The sequence below is a fragment of the Erythrolamprus reginae genome, chromosome 5 (assembly GCF_031021105.1).
Source record: "Erythrolamprus reginae isolate rEryReg1 chromosome 5, rEryReg1.hap1, whole genome shotgun sequence".
NCBI classification, from domain to species: Eukaryota; Metazoa; Chordata; class Lepidosauria; order Squamata; family Dipsadidae; genus Erythrolamprus; species Erythrolamprus reginae.
This window is the reverse complement of record NC_091954.1, coordinates 14,820,375-14,835,038: the sequence shown is the minus strand read 5'-3', so window position 1 is coordinate 14,835,038 and position 14,664 is coordinate 14,820,375. Positions and strand designations below refer to the sequence as shown.

General features: G+C 41.6%; 1 protein-coding gene across 3 annotated transcripts in view; it reads left to right on the top strand.

Annotated features, from left to right (window-relative positions):
* The window catches only part of PIK3AP1 (phosphoinositide-3-kinase adaptor protein 1), a 95,188-nt gene that overhangs the window by 208 nt on the left and 80,316 nt on the right, over nt 1–14,664 (top strand). The window lies entirely within an intron of this gene.

Sequence of the window (14,664 nt, the reverse complement as noted above, 5' to 3'; positions counted from 1 at the left end):
AGTGAGGCGAACTGGGAGGCTGGAGAAAGAGTCCCCGTCCGTCAGTCCACCCGTCCCCTCACCCCACCTCAGCTGTGGTCAGTAGCGCCTGCCGGGTTTCATTCCGGCCCTTCTGGTAGCGGAAGAAGCGGCGCAAGGAACTTGGACTTGTCTTGTCTCGCTGACGTCCGGCTCGCTCAGGTGGACGAAGAGCGTCCGGCCAAAAGCTTCCGAGGGCGGTCGATAAAAGCGGCGCCTGGTTGGCAGACTTGCCGCGTTCCTAACAAAGTTTTTCCCGAGTTTCGTTGACAAGAGGTCGGCAGTAATTCTGGTGGCTGGGCTGGCCCTTCTGCTAGCGGGCGCTGCAAAGAAAGCCGGGGCCGAAGTGGCTCTGCCTGGCGCAGCTTTAGGCAGCGTTCCTGTGCATATTCTTTTTTTTTTTAAATGGGTATTTATTTATTTATCTATTTAACTATCTATCTATCTATCTATCTATTTATTATTTATTATTTATTAATAATAAATAGATAGATAAATAGATAAATTTATTATTTATTATTTATTATTTATTATTTACTATTTACTATTTACTATTTACTATTTACTATTTACTATTTATTATTTATTATTTATTATTTATTATTTATTTGATTGATTGGACTTATATGGGTAAACTAGCCAATAAGCCTCGCACTTCTTCAGCGAAACTTATTTGGTGACTAAAAGCCCCTTATGAACGTTTTTGTCTAAAGCAGAGAGGAAAAAATGAACATAGGCTTTCTGACTTTGATGATGAAATCAGATAGATTATAAAAAGGAAAGAATCATGGTTGTAATGATTGAGTAAGAGGTAAATTTATAGTTGAACTTGTAACTGCTTTAAAAAAAGATCGGAAGTCTTTTATCTTTTTTCCCCTTTTCTATTTTTCTTTTAACTCCCCTCCCCTTCTTGCACTTTTAGCTTTCTGTTTGATTTCTTTTTCTTCTACTTTTTACACAAGTTTCTTTTAGTTTTTATCTTCCTTCATAGATATAAAGGGACTTGCTTCCAAATCAGATTTGCACATAATACAGTAATACACTACTCAAAAATAAATAAAGGGAACACTCAAAGATCTGAATGAATGAAATGCATTCTCTTTTTTAATTAAAATTTAACTTTTATTTAAATACATAAGAAATACAATACACAGTATTCTCATTGAATACTTTGTTCTGTACAAAGTTGAATGTGCTGTCAACACGTGAAATTTATTGTCAATCAATGTTGCTTCCTAAGTGGACAGTTTGATTTCACAGAAGTTTGATTTACTGTATATTGTATTGCTTAAGTGTTCCCTTTATTTATTTTTTTGAGCAGTATATAAAGCTAATCCAACTTGACGCTGTTAGGTTGCCCTAAGGAGTATATGCAATCTAGCTGGATTCACACTGCAAAATGAGCCAAAAAGGGACCATATTTTAGCCAGCTTCTTAACTGAAGCCTATGCATACAGTTAATTTATGGTTCCTCTAGAACAGGGGTCCTCAAACTTGGCAACTTTAAGACTTGTGGACTTCAACTCCCAGAATTCTCCAGCCAGCATAGCTGGCTGGAGAATTCTGGGAGTTGAAGTCCACAAGTCTTAAAGTTGCCAAGTTTGAAGACCTCTGCTCTAGAAAGATATTAAAAAAGGCTGAGTGAAACATATTTGAGGGGTAATCAAGAGTAAACTTATGATTCAGATACGTCTGTCTCTTTTTTCTGAATTACAGATGTATTTTACCTGAATTCTTGTATAGCCAGACTGTTAAAAGTTGGGCAGCTGAGTTATCCTATACCATACCGGCTTCTCACATTGATTCAGCTACAAATCAGATGTTCAGAGTCTTTTCTTGTCTATATATATGCTTGGCAATTGTTGAGATTATTTAGAAAGTCTTCAAATTGTCAGCGCTTCGTTTTTGCTGTTTCCATATAACTTCCAAAATTAGACATTATTACAATCTACTGTATTTAGAAAGTTGCTTAGATATAGCGCGTTGCAGAAACCAGATTGGGGAAAAAATTGCACGGAATTTAACAGCATGCTAAATTAAAAGCTAGAAACATGCAATTTAAAATATAGTTTTTATGTTTGTTAATTGCGTTATATTATTTTCACTGTTCTTTATTTTACAGTGTATGTATTGTAAATAACTTTGTCACCTACCTAGAGCACTTAAGTTATTATATATATATACATGATTTTGTTGAATTTGAAAATTAAGGGAGACTAGGATAGATCTATTTCAGCCTTATTTTGGCCTCATCAGCTAGCCATACCCACTGGGACTTGAACCTGCAACCTTTGCCTTGTAAGTCAGAGAATTATCCTCTAGGGCTACAGTATCCAATCCCTTCAGCTCTGCACCAGGGAAGGGTTACATATTTTTGTGTCGAATCACCCTGGTGTATTGAAGGAACATCACAGCTCCTTATTTGCCTCTCAGCCCAACCCAGGGCCATTTCTAAGGCAGTTATAATTTTATTGATAGCCGATAATTCTATCTGTATGTGTCACATGATTTTGTTGAATTTGAAAATTAAGGGAGACTAGGATAGATCTATTTCAGCCTTATTTTGGCCTCATATATATATGTTTTCGTAGATTTTCACGGGTATATGTATGTAGATTGTTCTGAGTTCGGGTTTTGCCCCGTGTAATATTTTGAGTGTCTATGCGACGTTTCGGTGAAATCACATTCACCATCATCAGGCTGAAGTTATAAGCTTCGTGCTGCTGTAAATATAACTATATTTACAGCAGCACGAAGCTTATAACTTCAGCCTGATGATGGTGAATGTGATTTCACCAAAACGTCGATAGACACTCAAAATATTACACGGGTACATTATCGTGCAAATTGGACTATGCTGCTGTGAAACCAAGTGACTTTAAGTACCCCTAAATCTGCTAAGGATTGTAGCCAGAAAATATAAGTAAGTTTCTCTTCCGTTTTTGAATTTATGCTTTTGCATGGATAGATATACAAAGAGGGAACTCATGCAAGACTCTTTGAGGGGCTTTTTGAACTGTTCTGACGTAATAGTTTCATTTACCCCAGAGCAGAGGAAGTGCAGTCCTATGGAAACATGAACTCTATCTAAATTCTGGAGTAGATTAAATAATCAGTCTGTGAGGATGTGGAAAGCAATACTAGATTTGTTAAGAATAAATCATTTTAAACCAGAGAGCCAGTTTGGTGTAGCAATTGAGGTGTCAGGCTTGAAATTGGGAAACCATAAGTTATAGTTTAGCCTTGGGCATGAAGTCCGTTGGATGACCTTGGGCCAGTCACTTTCTCAGCCCTAGGAAGGAGGCAATGGCAAACTATGTCTGAAAAACCTTGCCCAGAAAACTGTAGGGTCTTGTCCAGGTCTTGTCCAATCATTTGGACATGATTAAACAGGGGTGGGGGGAATCTAAATCAACCTCATCTCTTCTTTTGATAGAACAGTTTAGTGATAATGCAGTGGAGTGCACTTAGATGCCAGCAAAGCTTTTGACAAATTTCCCCTGAAATTCTGGTAGAAGATAACTTGAATATGAGCTGAAGGGTATTCTCATTCAATAGATATCGAGCTAGTTGGACAATCTTACCCAAAGAATAATGGCTCCCTATCAAGTTGGACAGAGATATCAATTGAGATTCTGCAGGAATTTGCTTTATGTCCTATACAGCAGGGGTCTCTCTCTCTCTTTTTTTAAAATATATTTTTATTGGTTTTGCACATTGAAATTAACATAAAACAAACATAAAACGGTGCACAGTGCATGTGCCCATCACCTGACTGACAATTCCACCACCACCAATTGCGGGGGGTTCAAATATTTACTAATTTATATTTTTTTATTTCCTTAGCTCTACTTTGCATTTGTTTACTATTGAAAGAGTGATTGGAGTTTATTTTTCACATTTCCGTCACAAATTCTACTCAGCATATAATCTTTCACCTTATTCCATTGTATCATCAGCTTCTCCAATTTATTTTCGTCAAAATTGTTTAATCTTATTTCCATGATTTCAAAATGAATGTCATCCACCATGTACCAGTACCAGTTCTGTAATGTCCATTTTTTAGACTCTTTCCAACCCAATACCACTACCGTTGAGAGCTTTCTAATGCTGCAGTTTTTATTTCTTTGAAGTCTCTTAATTCTCTTTGTTTAACTAATATTGCTATTTCTTTTCTAATTATCCACTTAATATTTAACATTTTATTTATTTCATTCTGCACTTCCTTCCAAAATTTCTGAACTTCAACACACTCCCAGAACATATGCATAAAAAGTCCTTTCTTTTGGCAACCGTGCCAACAATTACCTTTCCCTTTCCTCTGGAAGTGTGAAAGTTGTGCTGGTGTATAGTACCATTTATGTAAAAATTTTCCTTCTCATCTCTCTAACTCTTATATTCTTGGTTTTATATATATTTTCTATTATTTCTTTCATTTCTCTTTCATCAATTTGTAAATCGTTTTGCCAACATCTTGTCAAGCCTTTTATTACCCCCCTCTTCCGCTTGCGATAACATTCTATATATATTACTTGCCTGTGCCTTTGTATCATTAATCTTTTCTTTTAATATTTTCTCTAAGCAATTTTCTTCTCTCAAAAAGGCTTCTTTATTCTCACTTTTATTTAAATATTTACATATTGCAATAATCTGCAGCCATTTCTATACAGCAGGGGTTTCAAACGCCCAGATTGTGGAGTGGTAGCAGTTAGTGCACTGTTGGGAACTAGGCTGCGCAAACAGGGGATGAGTGCACAAAACTTCATTTGCACATACAGGGGATCTAGGTTGCACCGGAAACCATCCTCTTCTCCCTGATGCTAAGACTGCCCATGTTGCCAGACCAGTTCATGGAGCTAGAAAGGTTGGAGACCGCTGCTGTAGAGTTCAATATATTTATGCTGATGAGGGATTAGAAAATATTATCAGAGATCTAGATAGTCCAAAGTTAGGAGACATAAAAAATAACCAAGAAGAATCAGAAATCTATGAGGTTTGGCAAAAGGTATATATTTGGTGGGATACAAAGAAAAAGAGATAGTTTTATTGTTATATTATTTTAAACATATTAGGATTTAGTAGTTATACTGTAGTAGGTGATGATTATTCACAATATAAATGTGAACTCCTTTTTTTCTTCTACTTTTACTCTTTTGTCTTTTTTTCTTCCCTTTTTTTCCTTTATTTTAGCTCAATTTAAGTTAGAATTGTAAAATTTTTGTACATGTTGCTAAATATTCTAGATGTGTTTCTATTTACTACTTTATAATTGATATTTCTAAGTACTTTATAGACGGTGTTAAACGACAAGATTTTTTCTTTTCACTTTTTTTTTTACGTTTAAATATAAAGATGACTTCTACTCTGAGCGGAGCGACTGTAGCTCCATTAAGTGTTGCATGTTGTGTATGTCATGTTTGTCTGTGCAATTTAATAAAAATATTTTTTTCTGAGAGAACAGTATCAAGATTCAGAAAATTTTAGGGGGAAAATGTTTTTTCTCAAAGGAGATTATTAACAGATACATCTAACTATATTTCTAAATTAATATATTTGGATTTCACTGACAGATAAATTCACAAACGTCTTCAAGAACAGTAATATTGCATTTAGATCCATTTGTATTAACATTTGCAAAATTAAAATGTATATAGTTCTGTAAAATGGTTAAGGATTAGCATAAAAAATTCCAGTCCCAATTAGGTTTGTTAAGTGAAAGCCATTTGTTCTGCTGATAGAAGTGGTAGGATTCAAATAATTTAGCGACTGGTTCTCTACCCTAATGAATGGCTGGGTAGGTATGGCTGGGTAGCCAGGTGACTAAGCGGGAATGGCCAACTCAAGGTTACTCACAGCAAGAGGGGGGTCTGGCTTCGCCTGGTCTCTCTTCTCGCCCCTCCCCTCCCAGCCCCTCCTTGCCCCGCGCGGCTTCTCCTTGCTGGGTGACTTGCCTTGCCCGGCCTTCAAAATAAGCACAACACGACAATAAAACCAAAACCAATTAAAATCTCTTAATATAAATCAAAATAAATATAAATCAAGATAAATATAAATCAAAATAAATATAAATCAAAATAAATATAAATCAAAATAAATATAAATCAAGATATACACAACAGAAATTTGGACCAAAATCAATACAACCCCTCTCTGGATTCAATCCATTTGATAACTATCAGAAATTTACTAACATCGCAACCTACAATCACTTCTCACTAACAAAAATAATAAATATAATCAAACTAAGTCGGCACAATCTAAATGCCTGCTAATTTGCAGGTACCACCCCTCCTCTTTTTCTTCTTTCTCCTCTCTATTTTCTTCTTTTCTCTCCATTCTCTTTCCTTTTGTATCCCACCTCCAACCACCTCGTCTTTCTACGCTATTCTTGGACCATTAAATATTACAACTATAAGATTATCCAAATAAGAATATTGAATACAAAATACCTACATATAGACAAATATTTGGAATGTACAGTGATGCCTCATCTTACAAACGCCTCGTCATACAAACTTTTCGAGATACAAACCCGGGGTTTAAGATTTTTTTGCCTCTTCTTACAAACTATTTTCACCTTACAAACCCACCACCACCACTGGGATGCTCCACCTCCGGACTTCCGTTGCCAGCGAAGCGCCCGTTTTTGCGCTGCTGGGTTTCCCCTGAGGCTCCCCTCCATGGGAAACCCCACCTCTGGACTTCCATGTTTTTGTGATGCTGCAGGGGAATCACAGCAGCGCAAAAACGGGTGCTTCGCTGGCAACGGTAGTCCGGAGGTGGGGTTTCCCAGCGAGGGGAGCCTCAGTGAAATCGCAGCATCGCAAAAACACAGAGCTCCAGAGGTGGGGTTTCAAGGACTTTGGTGTTTTTGTGATGCTGCAATTTCACTGATGCTACCTTTGCTGGGAAACCCCACCTCCGGACTTCCGTTGCCAGCGAAGCGCTCGTTTTTGCGATGCTGGGATTCCCGTGCAGCATCACAAAAACACAGAAGTCCGGAGGTGGAGTTTCCTATGGAGGGGAACCTCAGGGGAATCCCAGCAGTGCAAAAACGGGCGCTTTGGCTGGAAAAAGGGGTGAATTTTGGGCTTGCACGCATTAATCGCTTTTCCATTGATTCCTATGGGAAACATTGTTTCATCTTACAAACTTTTCACCTTAAGAACCTCGTCCCGGAACCAATTAAGTTTGTAAGACAAGGTATCACTGTATATGCAATAATATATATAAGTCGCTGTATAAAAATACTGTTTACCCCAACCCCCTCCCACTTCTCTTTTTTACATTCCCATTCCCCTTTTCCCTGTAAAAATAAATAAATAAATAAATAAATGAGCACAACACGGAAGGCTTCCGTAATAGGAAATAAGTCCAATCAATGCCACTCCCTCCACCAAAACAGGGTGGCCCATTTTCGCATCTTTTCAAGTGCACCCTCTCTTCCAAACAATCCTGTGTATAAGATGAACAATGTACAATAAGTTAATCGGGAGGAGTAGGAGGGGTAGAATTTGAGCTACCTGAGTGAGCATGAACAATCAGTTCAGCACAAATGTGCTCTGTACGAGTAGCGCCTGACTCAAGTGTAGGAGTGCCCGGAGGCTGATTGGAATTCACAGTCTCAAATGGTAAAAGCAACCGAGCAGTTGCATCCAGGCACTTTGCCACCATTTAGGCTTCTTCCCCCTTCATGGTGAGAGGATGGTGAGAGACACAACCGGACTCCTGGAAGCAACACTTCCCCCACTTGAATGAATGGAGCCTGTGTACAGTGGTACCTCTACCTAAGAACGCCTCTACTTAAGAAATTTCTAGATAAGAACCGGGTGTTCAAGATTTTTTTTGCCTCTTCTCAAGAATCATGTTCTACTTACAAACACGACCCTCCAAAACTGTAACTGGAAAAGGCAGGGAGAAGCCTCTGTGGGGCCTCTCTAGGAATCTCCTGGGAGGAAACCGGGCCTCCACCCTCCCTGTGGTTTCCCCAACCATACATTATTTGCTTTTACATTGATTCCTATGGGAAAAATGGCTTCTTCTTACAAACGTTTCTACTTAAGAACTTGGTCACAGAATGAATTAAGTTCATAAGTGTTGTGGTTAGCTCTGGCCCAGCTCCTGCCCCAAGGACTATGGTTGTGGGGGAGACATCCACATGCTGCAGGCCTGTTTTGCCCCCCCCCCCAGTGGAATCTGCTGATGAAGGCTTCTCTGACCAAGAAGACATGAGTGACAGGGAGGAGGAGAGTGTGGCATACAGCTCAGAAGGAGATCAATTATCTAGCTCCTCCTTGGATTCGGAACAAGAGTTAATGATACAGCCACGTATGCGGAGAGCGATGCATAGGCAACAACAACTGAGAGATTATTATCAAAGAAAATGAGGCCACCTGGGGTTGGGTGGGGCTGTGGGAATTAGTGAGGCTGCTAGAAATAGCAGCCTGTGGGTTTGGCCATTGTGGAGGATTATCTGATCGTTGTGTTTCGTGACTGCTTTACTGACTTTGACTTTGTGTGTGCTGATTTTCCCCCGCTTTGAAACTAAAGCAGAGCAAAGGGTGTTTCACTTTGTGAAAGAAGAAGGACTGTGAATTGCCTCACAGCTGCAAGCTAATTATCACAGAACTGATAAGGGACTTGTACAAATTACCAGTTTGTTTGGAGACCAGTGCTCTTTGCTATACAAAAAGAGGGCTTGGTTTAAGTGAATTTTCATTATAAAGAACATTGTTTTGAATTTTCAAACGTGTGTGTGTGTCTGAAATTTGTACCTGTGAATTTTTTGGGAGGAGTCTACCAGAGAGCCCGACAGAACAGTATGTAGAGGTACCACTGAAGCATCCTCCTCACTTCCGCCAGCAGCCTCTCATAAGAGAAAAGCCAGGACCGCAGTCTAGAACAGTGATTTTCAACCTTTTTTGAGCTGCGGCACATTTTTTACATATACAAAATCATGGGGCACATTGAGCGTGGGGGGGGGGGTGTAGTGGGGGGGCTAAAAAAAGTTTGGACAAAAAAAATTATATCTCTCTCTTCCTCCCTTTCACTCTATTTCTCTCCCTCTTTCTCTCTCTTCCTTTCTTCCCCTACCTGTCCATCCCTTTCTTTCTTTCTCCCTTCCTTCCTCTCTTTTTTGCTCTCTATCTCTCCCTCCTTCCCTGCCTCTCTTTCTCTTGCTTTCTTTCTCTCTCTCTCTTGCTTTCTTTCTCTCTCTCTCTTGCTGTCTTTCTCTCTCTCTCTCTTTCTCTCTCTCTTTCTCTCTTGCTTTCTTTCTCTCTCTCTCTTTCTCTCTCTCTTGCTTTCCTTCTCTCTCTTTTTTTCTTCCTTTCTTTCTCTTGCTGAGCTTCGCGGCACACCTGACCATGACTCGCGGCACACTGGTTGAAAAACACTGGTCTAGAAAACCTAGGAAGCCGCCCTACCTGCTGCTCTGCACGAAAGATGCCTCCAAGGTTTTCTAGGCTTTGGCCCCAGCTTTTCTCTTGCAAGAGGCTGCTGTAGGAAGCAAGGAGGAAGATGCACAGGCTCTGTTCATCTGAGCAGAGGGAGGGGGCGTTGCTGCCGGGAGTCCGGTTGCGACTCTCACTATCCTCAGCCTTAATTAAGTTCAAAGTGGAAGAGCCCGAATGGTGACGAAGTGTCTGGAGGCGATGCGGCTGTTTGGCTGAATCACACCACTGGCCCATTGATTGGAACACTACTCTTGCTGAACTAGCTGTAGGAGCTAAAGCAGAGGTCCCCAACCGCCGGTCCGCGGACCGGGACCGGGCCGTTGGAGCTTTTCAGCCGGTCCGCGGCGCCAGGGCCCCCTCGGCCTTTCCGCATCACCAGCGGCGCTCCCCCCCGCCAGCCAGCCAAGCCCCGCGCCCGCCGGAACCGGCTCCTCGCTCTCCCCCCCCGCCGCCCGCCGCGTTTGCAGGAGGTGGGGAGGGTTGGGCGGCCCGCCAAGGCCAGGAGGGACGCCGCTGCCCCCCCCCTCCTTCCCTCTCTCCGCCCGCCGCTGCGCCTCCTTGACAACGAGAGGAAATGCCGGCAAAGGCTTTCCTCAGCGGAGGCCGGCGAAGGTGATATTGAATGTCGGGGGAGAACGGGTATTTGCACGCGCTCCCTATCTCCCTGCTAGCCCACTCGGAATATTCAAAATAAGAAAAACCTTTGCCGGCGAAGGCTTTTCTTATTTTGAATATTCCGAGTGGGCTAGCAGGGGGATAGGGAGCGCTTGCAGCCGCCCGTTCTCCCCCGACATTCAATATCACCTTCGCCGGCCCCGCCTCTCCTCCAAACCCCCTTGCTGAGAGCCCGGGGCGAAAGTGCTCTCGCAAAGGTGAGGCGGGCAGGGCGTGCGCGCGTCATCGCTGAGAAGAATGGAGAGAGAACGAGAGTGAGTGAGAGCAACAGACAGCAAGATAGAGAGAAAGTGAGAAAGAGAGAGTGAGAAAGGGGGGGGAGAGAAAGAGATAGCAAGAGAGAGAACAAGAGAGAGAAAGAGCGTGAGAAAGAAAACAAGAAAGAGTGAGAGAGAGAGAAAGCAAAAGAGACAGAAAGAAAACAAGAGAGAGAAAGTGAGAAGAAGAGAGAGAAAGAGGGGGAGAGAGAGAGAAAGAGAGAGGGGGGAGAGAGAGAAAGAGAGGGAGAGGGAGAAAGAGAGAGGGAGAGGGGGGAGAGATAGCAAGAGAGGGAGAGAGGAAAGGGGGAGAGAGGGGGAGAGAAAGAGAGAGGGAGAGAGAGAGGAGATAAAGGAAGAGGAGAGAGAGAAAGAAGAGAAAGAAAGAAAGAGGGATAGAAAGAGAGAGAGAGTGAGAGATGCTCAGTGAGCCTTTCTTTGAAGTTGCCTTTCTTTCTTTCTCTTTCTTGCTTTCTTTCTTGCTCTTTTTCTTTCTCTCTTTTACCTTCCCTTCCTCTATTTCTTCTTTTCTTTCTCCTTCCTACCTTCTTCCCTTACTCTCCCCTTTCATAAGTTTCCTTGCTTCCTTCCTCTGTTCCTGTCCCTTCCCCCTTTCTTTCTTTCTTTCTTTCTTTCCTTCCTTTCCTCCCTCCATTTCTTGCTTTCCTTTTCCTTCCTCCCTTCCTTCCTCCCTCATTCCCTTCTTTCACTCCTTCCTCTCTTACTCTCCCCTTTCACACCTTTCCTTGCTTCCTTTGCACCCTTCTTTTGTTCCTGTCCCTTCCCTCTTTCCTTCCTTCCTTCCCACCCTCCGTCCATTCATTCACCCATTCCTCTCTTGATCGCCCCTTTTACGGCGCCGCTGACAGCTAGCTCTCCCCCCCCCCCCCACCGGGCCATGGAAAACTGGTCTAGCTTAAAGCCGGTCCCTGGTGCAAAAAAGGTTGGGGACCTCTGAGCTAAAGGATCCATGTAATGAATATAATTTCTAGCTAGAGTGATTAATACTTTAGAGGTGAAAAAGAAGATTTTTTTTTTAAAAATCTAAACTGACTTTATTATTTTTTAAATTTTTTATTTATTTTTTTTTATTTATTATTTATTATTTATTTATTTATTATTTATTTATTTATTATTTATTTATTTATTTTGTCCAATACACAATGAGGGTTTTAGTGGGTATATATCTATATACACATAGTAAAATACATGATGAAGGTTATAGATTAGATTAGATTAGATTTATTGGATTTATATGCCGCCCCTCTCCGCAAACTCGGGGCGGCTCACAATAAAGTAAAAACAATACATAATAACAAATCCAATACCCACCAATCCAATTACAATGTTAAGCAAAAAAATTCATAAAAAACAACCCCAGAATATTAAAAAACAAGCACACAATCAATCTAACACCAAAACAACATGGGCAAGGGGGAGATGTTTCAGTTCCCCCATGCCTGACGGCAGAGGTGGGTTTTAAGGAGTTTGTGAAAGGCAAGGAGGGTGGGGACAGTCCTAATCTCAGGGGGGAGTTGGTTCCAGAGGGTCGGAGCCGCCACAGAGAAGGCTCTTCCCCTGGGTCCCGTCAGACGACATTGTTTAGTCGACGGGACCCGGAGAAGGCCAACTCTGTGGGACCGAACCATAGAGGAGATACTCATAGTAAAATATATCTAAGAAATAATAGAAAAGAAGGTATAGTAATAGAACATATCAATGAAAGAATAGAAGAAGAGATATAGGAATAGAGGAAAGGTATAGGAGATATAGGAGAGCAATAGGACAGGGGACGGAAGGCACTCTAGTGCACTTGTACTCGCCCCTTACTGACCTCTTAGGAATCTGGATAGGTCAACTGTAGATAATCTAAGGGTAAAGTGTTGGGGGTTTGGGGATGACACTATGGAGTCCGGTAATGAGTTCCACGCTTCGACAACATGGTGACTGAAGTCATATTTTTTACAGTCAAGTTTGGAGCGGTTAATATTAAGTTTAAATCTGTTGTGTGCTCTTGTGTTGTTGTGGTGGAAGCTGAAGTAGTCGCCGACAGGCAGGACGTTGCAGCATATGATCTTGTGGGCAATACTTAGATCTTGTTTAAGGCGTCTTAGTTCTAAACTTTCTAGGCCCAGGATTGAAAGTCTAGTCTCATAGGGTATTCTATTTCGAATGGAGGAGTGAAGGGCTCTTCTGGTGAAGTATCTTTGGACATTTTCAAGGGTGTTAATGTCTGAGATGCGATATGGGTTCCAAACAGATGAGCTGTATTCGAGGATGGGTCTGGCAAAAGTTTTGTAAGCTCTGGTAAGTAGTGTGAGATTGCCAGAGCAGAAGCTACGTAGTAAAGCTACTTTAGTAGTGGCTAAAATGAATAGTATGCAATATAACAGGAAGACGTGTAAAGTTCTACATCTAAGTAGAAAAAATAAAAGGCCCCAAAGTATCGGGGAGCCTGGCTTCTCAGTAGTGTATATGAAAAGGTTTTTTTTGTCAACTACAGTTAAATTTGATCCATTACTGTGTGCAGCTGCTAAAAAGGCAAATGGCGCTGCTTCTGACCCGTTATTGACTCACCGATCATCTCATTCACTTTAACGGGACAGGGGCGATATAGTAGTGATACAACAAGGTGAAATGCATAGTAGGGCAGCAGGTGAGTGGATGCCTTCTAACAGGTGTTGCTGTGATGAATCTGAAATGACAGCTGCTTTTTAATATATTTTTAAGCTGCTTAGAAGGCTTCACTTTCATTTTTACTACTTGCCCTTCCTCCTAACACTTAGAGACTGGTAGTACAGATGCATTTTTTTCAAACAATCACAGAGTTTGTAGTGTACATGCATTGCAAAACAATGGGATAAAGTAATATTCCTGAACTTTGTTTTATGATTTATCTCATGCTAACTGTGACATTGTGTGAATGCATCAATGCATTACAGTGATACCTCGTCTTACAAACGCCTCATCATACAAACTTTTCGAGATACAAACCCGGGGTTTAAGATATTTTTGCCTCTTCTTACAAACTATTTTCACCTTACAAACCCACTGCCGCCGCTGGGATGCCCCGCTTCCGGACTTCAGTTGCCAGCGAAGCACCCGCTTTTGCGCTGCTGGGATTCCCCTGAGGCTCCCCTCCATGGGAAACCCCACCTCCCGACTTCCATGTTTTTGTGATGCTGTAGGGGAATCCCAACAGGGGAATCCCAGCAGGGCAAAAACGGGCGCTTCGCTGGCAACGGATGTCCGGAGGTGGAGTTTCCCAGCGAGGGGAGCCTCAGTGAAATCGCAGCATCACAAAAACACAGAGGTCCGGAGGTGGGGTTTTGAGGATTTTGATGTTTTTGTGATGCTGCGATTTCACTGATGCTCCCTTCGCTGGGAAACCCCACCTCTGGACTTCTGTTGCCAGTGAAGCGCTCGTTTTTGCGATGCTGGGATTCCCCTGCAGCATTGCAAAAACATGGAAGTCCGGAGGTGGGGTTTCCCATGGAGGGGAGCCTCAGGGGAATCCCAGTAGCGCAAAAACGGGCGCTTTGGCTGGCAAAAGGGGTGAATTTTGTGCCTGCACACATTAATCACTTTTCCACTGATTCCTATGGGAAACATTGTTTCATCTTACAAACTTTTCACCTTAAGAACCTCATCCCGGAACCAATTAAGTTTGTAAGACAAGGTATCACTGTACATGTTATCTCAGAGATTGGATTCATTGAATGAGTTTACCAAAATGTAAATATTGCAAAATGTATAACCTCATGCTGTTGTGAGTGTTCCCTGTCAGCCTTTGGAAATGTCAGATTCAGAAGAGGAAGAAGACGTAGAAGCTGTCAATTACCCTCATTTAAGAGATGTGGAGGAGGACAGTGGTGATGAGAACTTAATAGGAAATCCATCGGATGTTAGTATGGATAGTGATACTTCTTCAGATAATGGGGGTGTAGAGAATAGTCCTTGGCTAACTGCCAAATTTAGGAGGTCAGAGAAAAGAAAAGACAAACCAGGTGAAAGAGGTTTTGAATATGCTATTCCGAGTGTGTAAATTAATTAATTACCTCACATCCGGAATTTTGCAGCATTCCCGAACAGAACATATATAACATATATTTGAAGAAAGTATAATTGTTGTACATGGAAATAATGGTATGGTAGTAGTATGAAACTCTTGATCGGATTCACCGTTTTTCTGGTTATTTTATTGATTTATTTATTTAGATTTGTATGCCGCCCCTCTCCGCAGACTCGGGGCGGCTCAC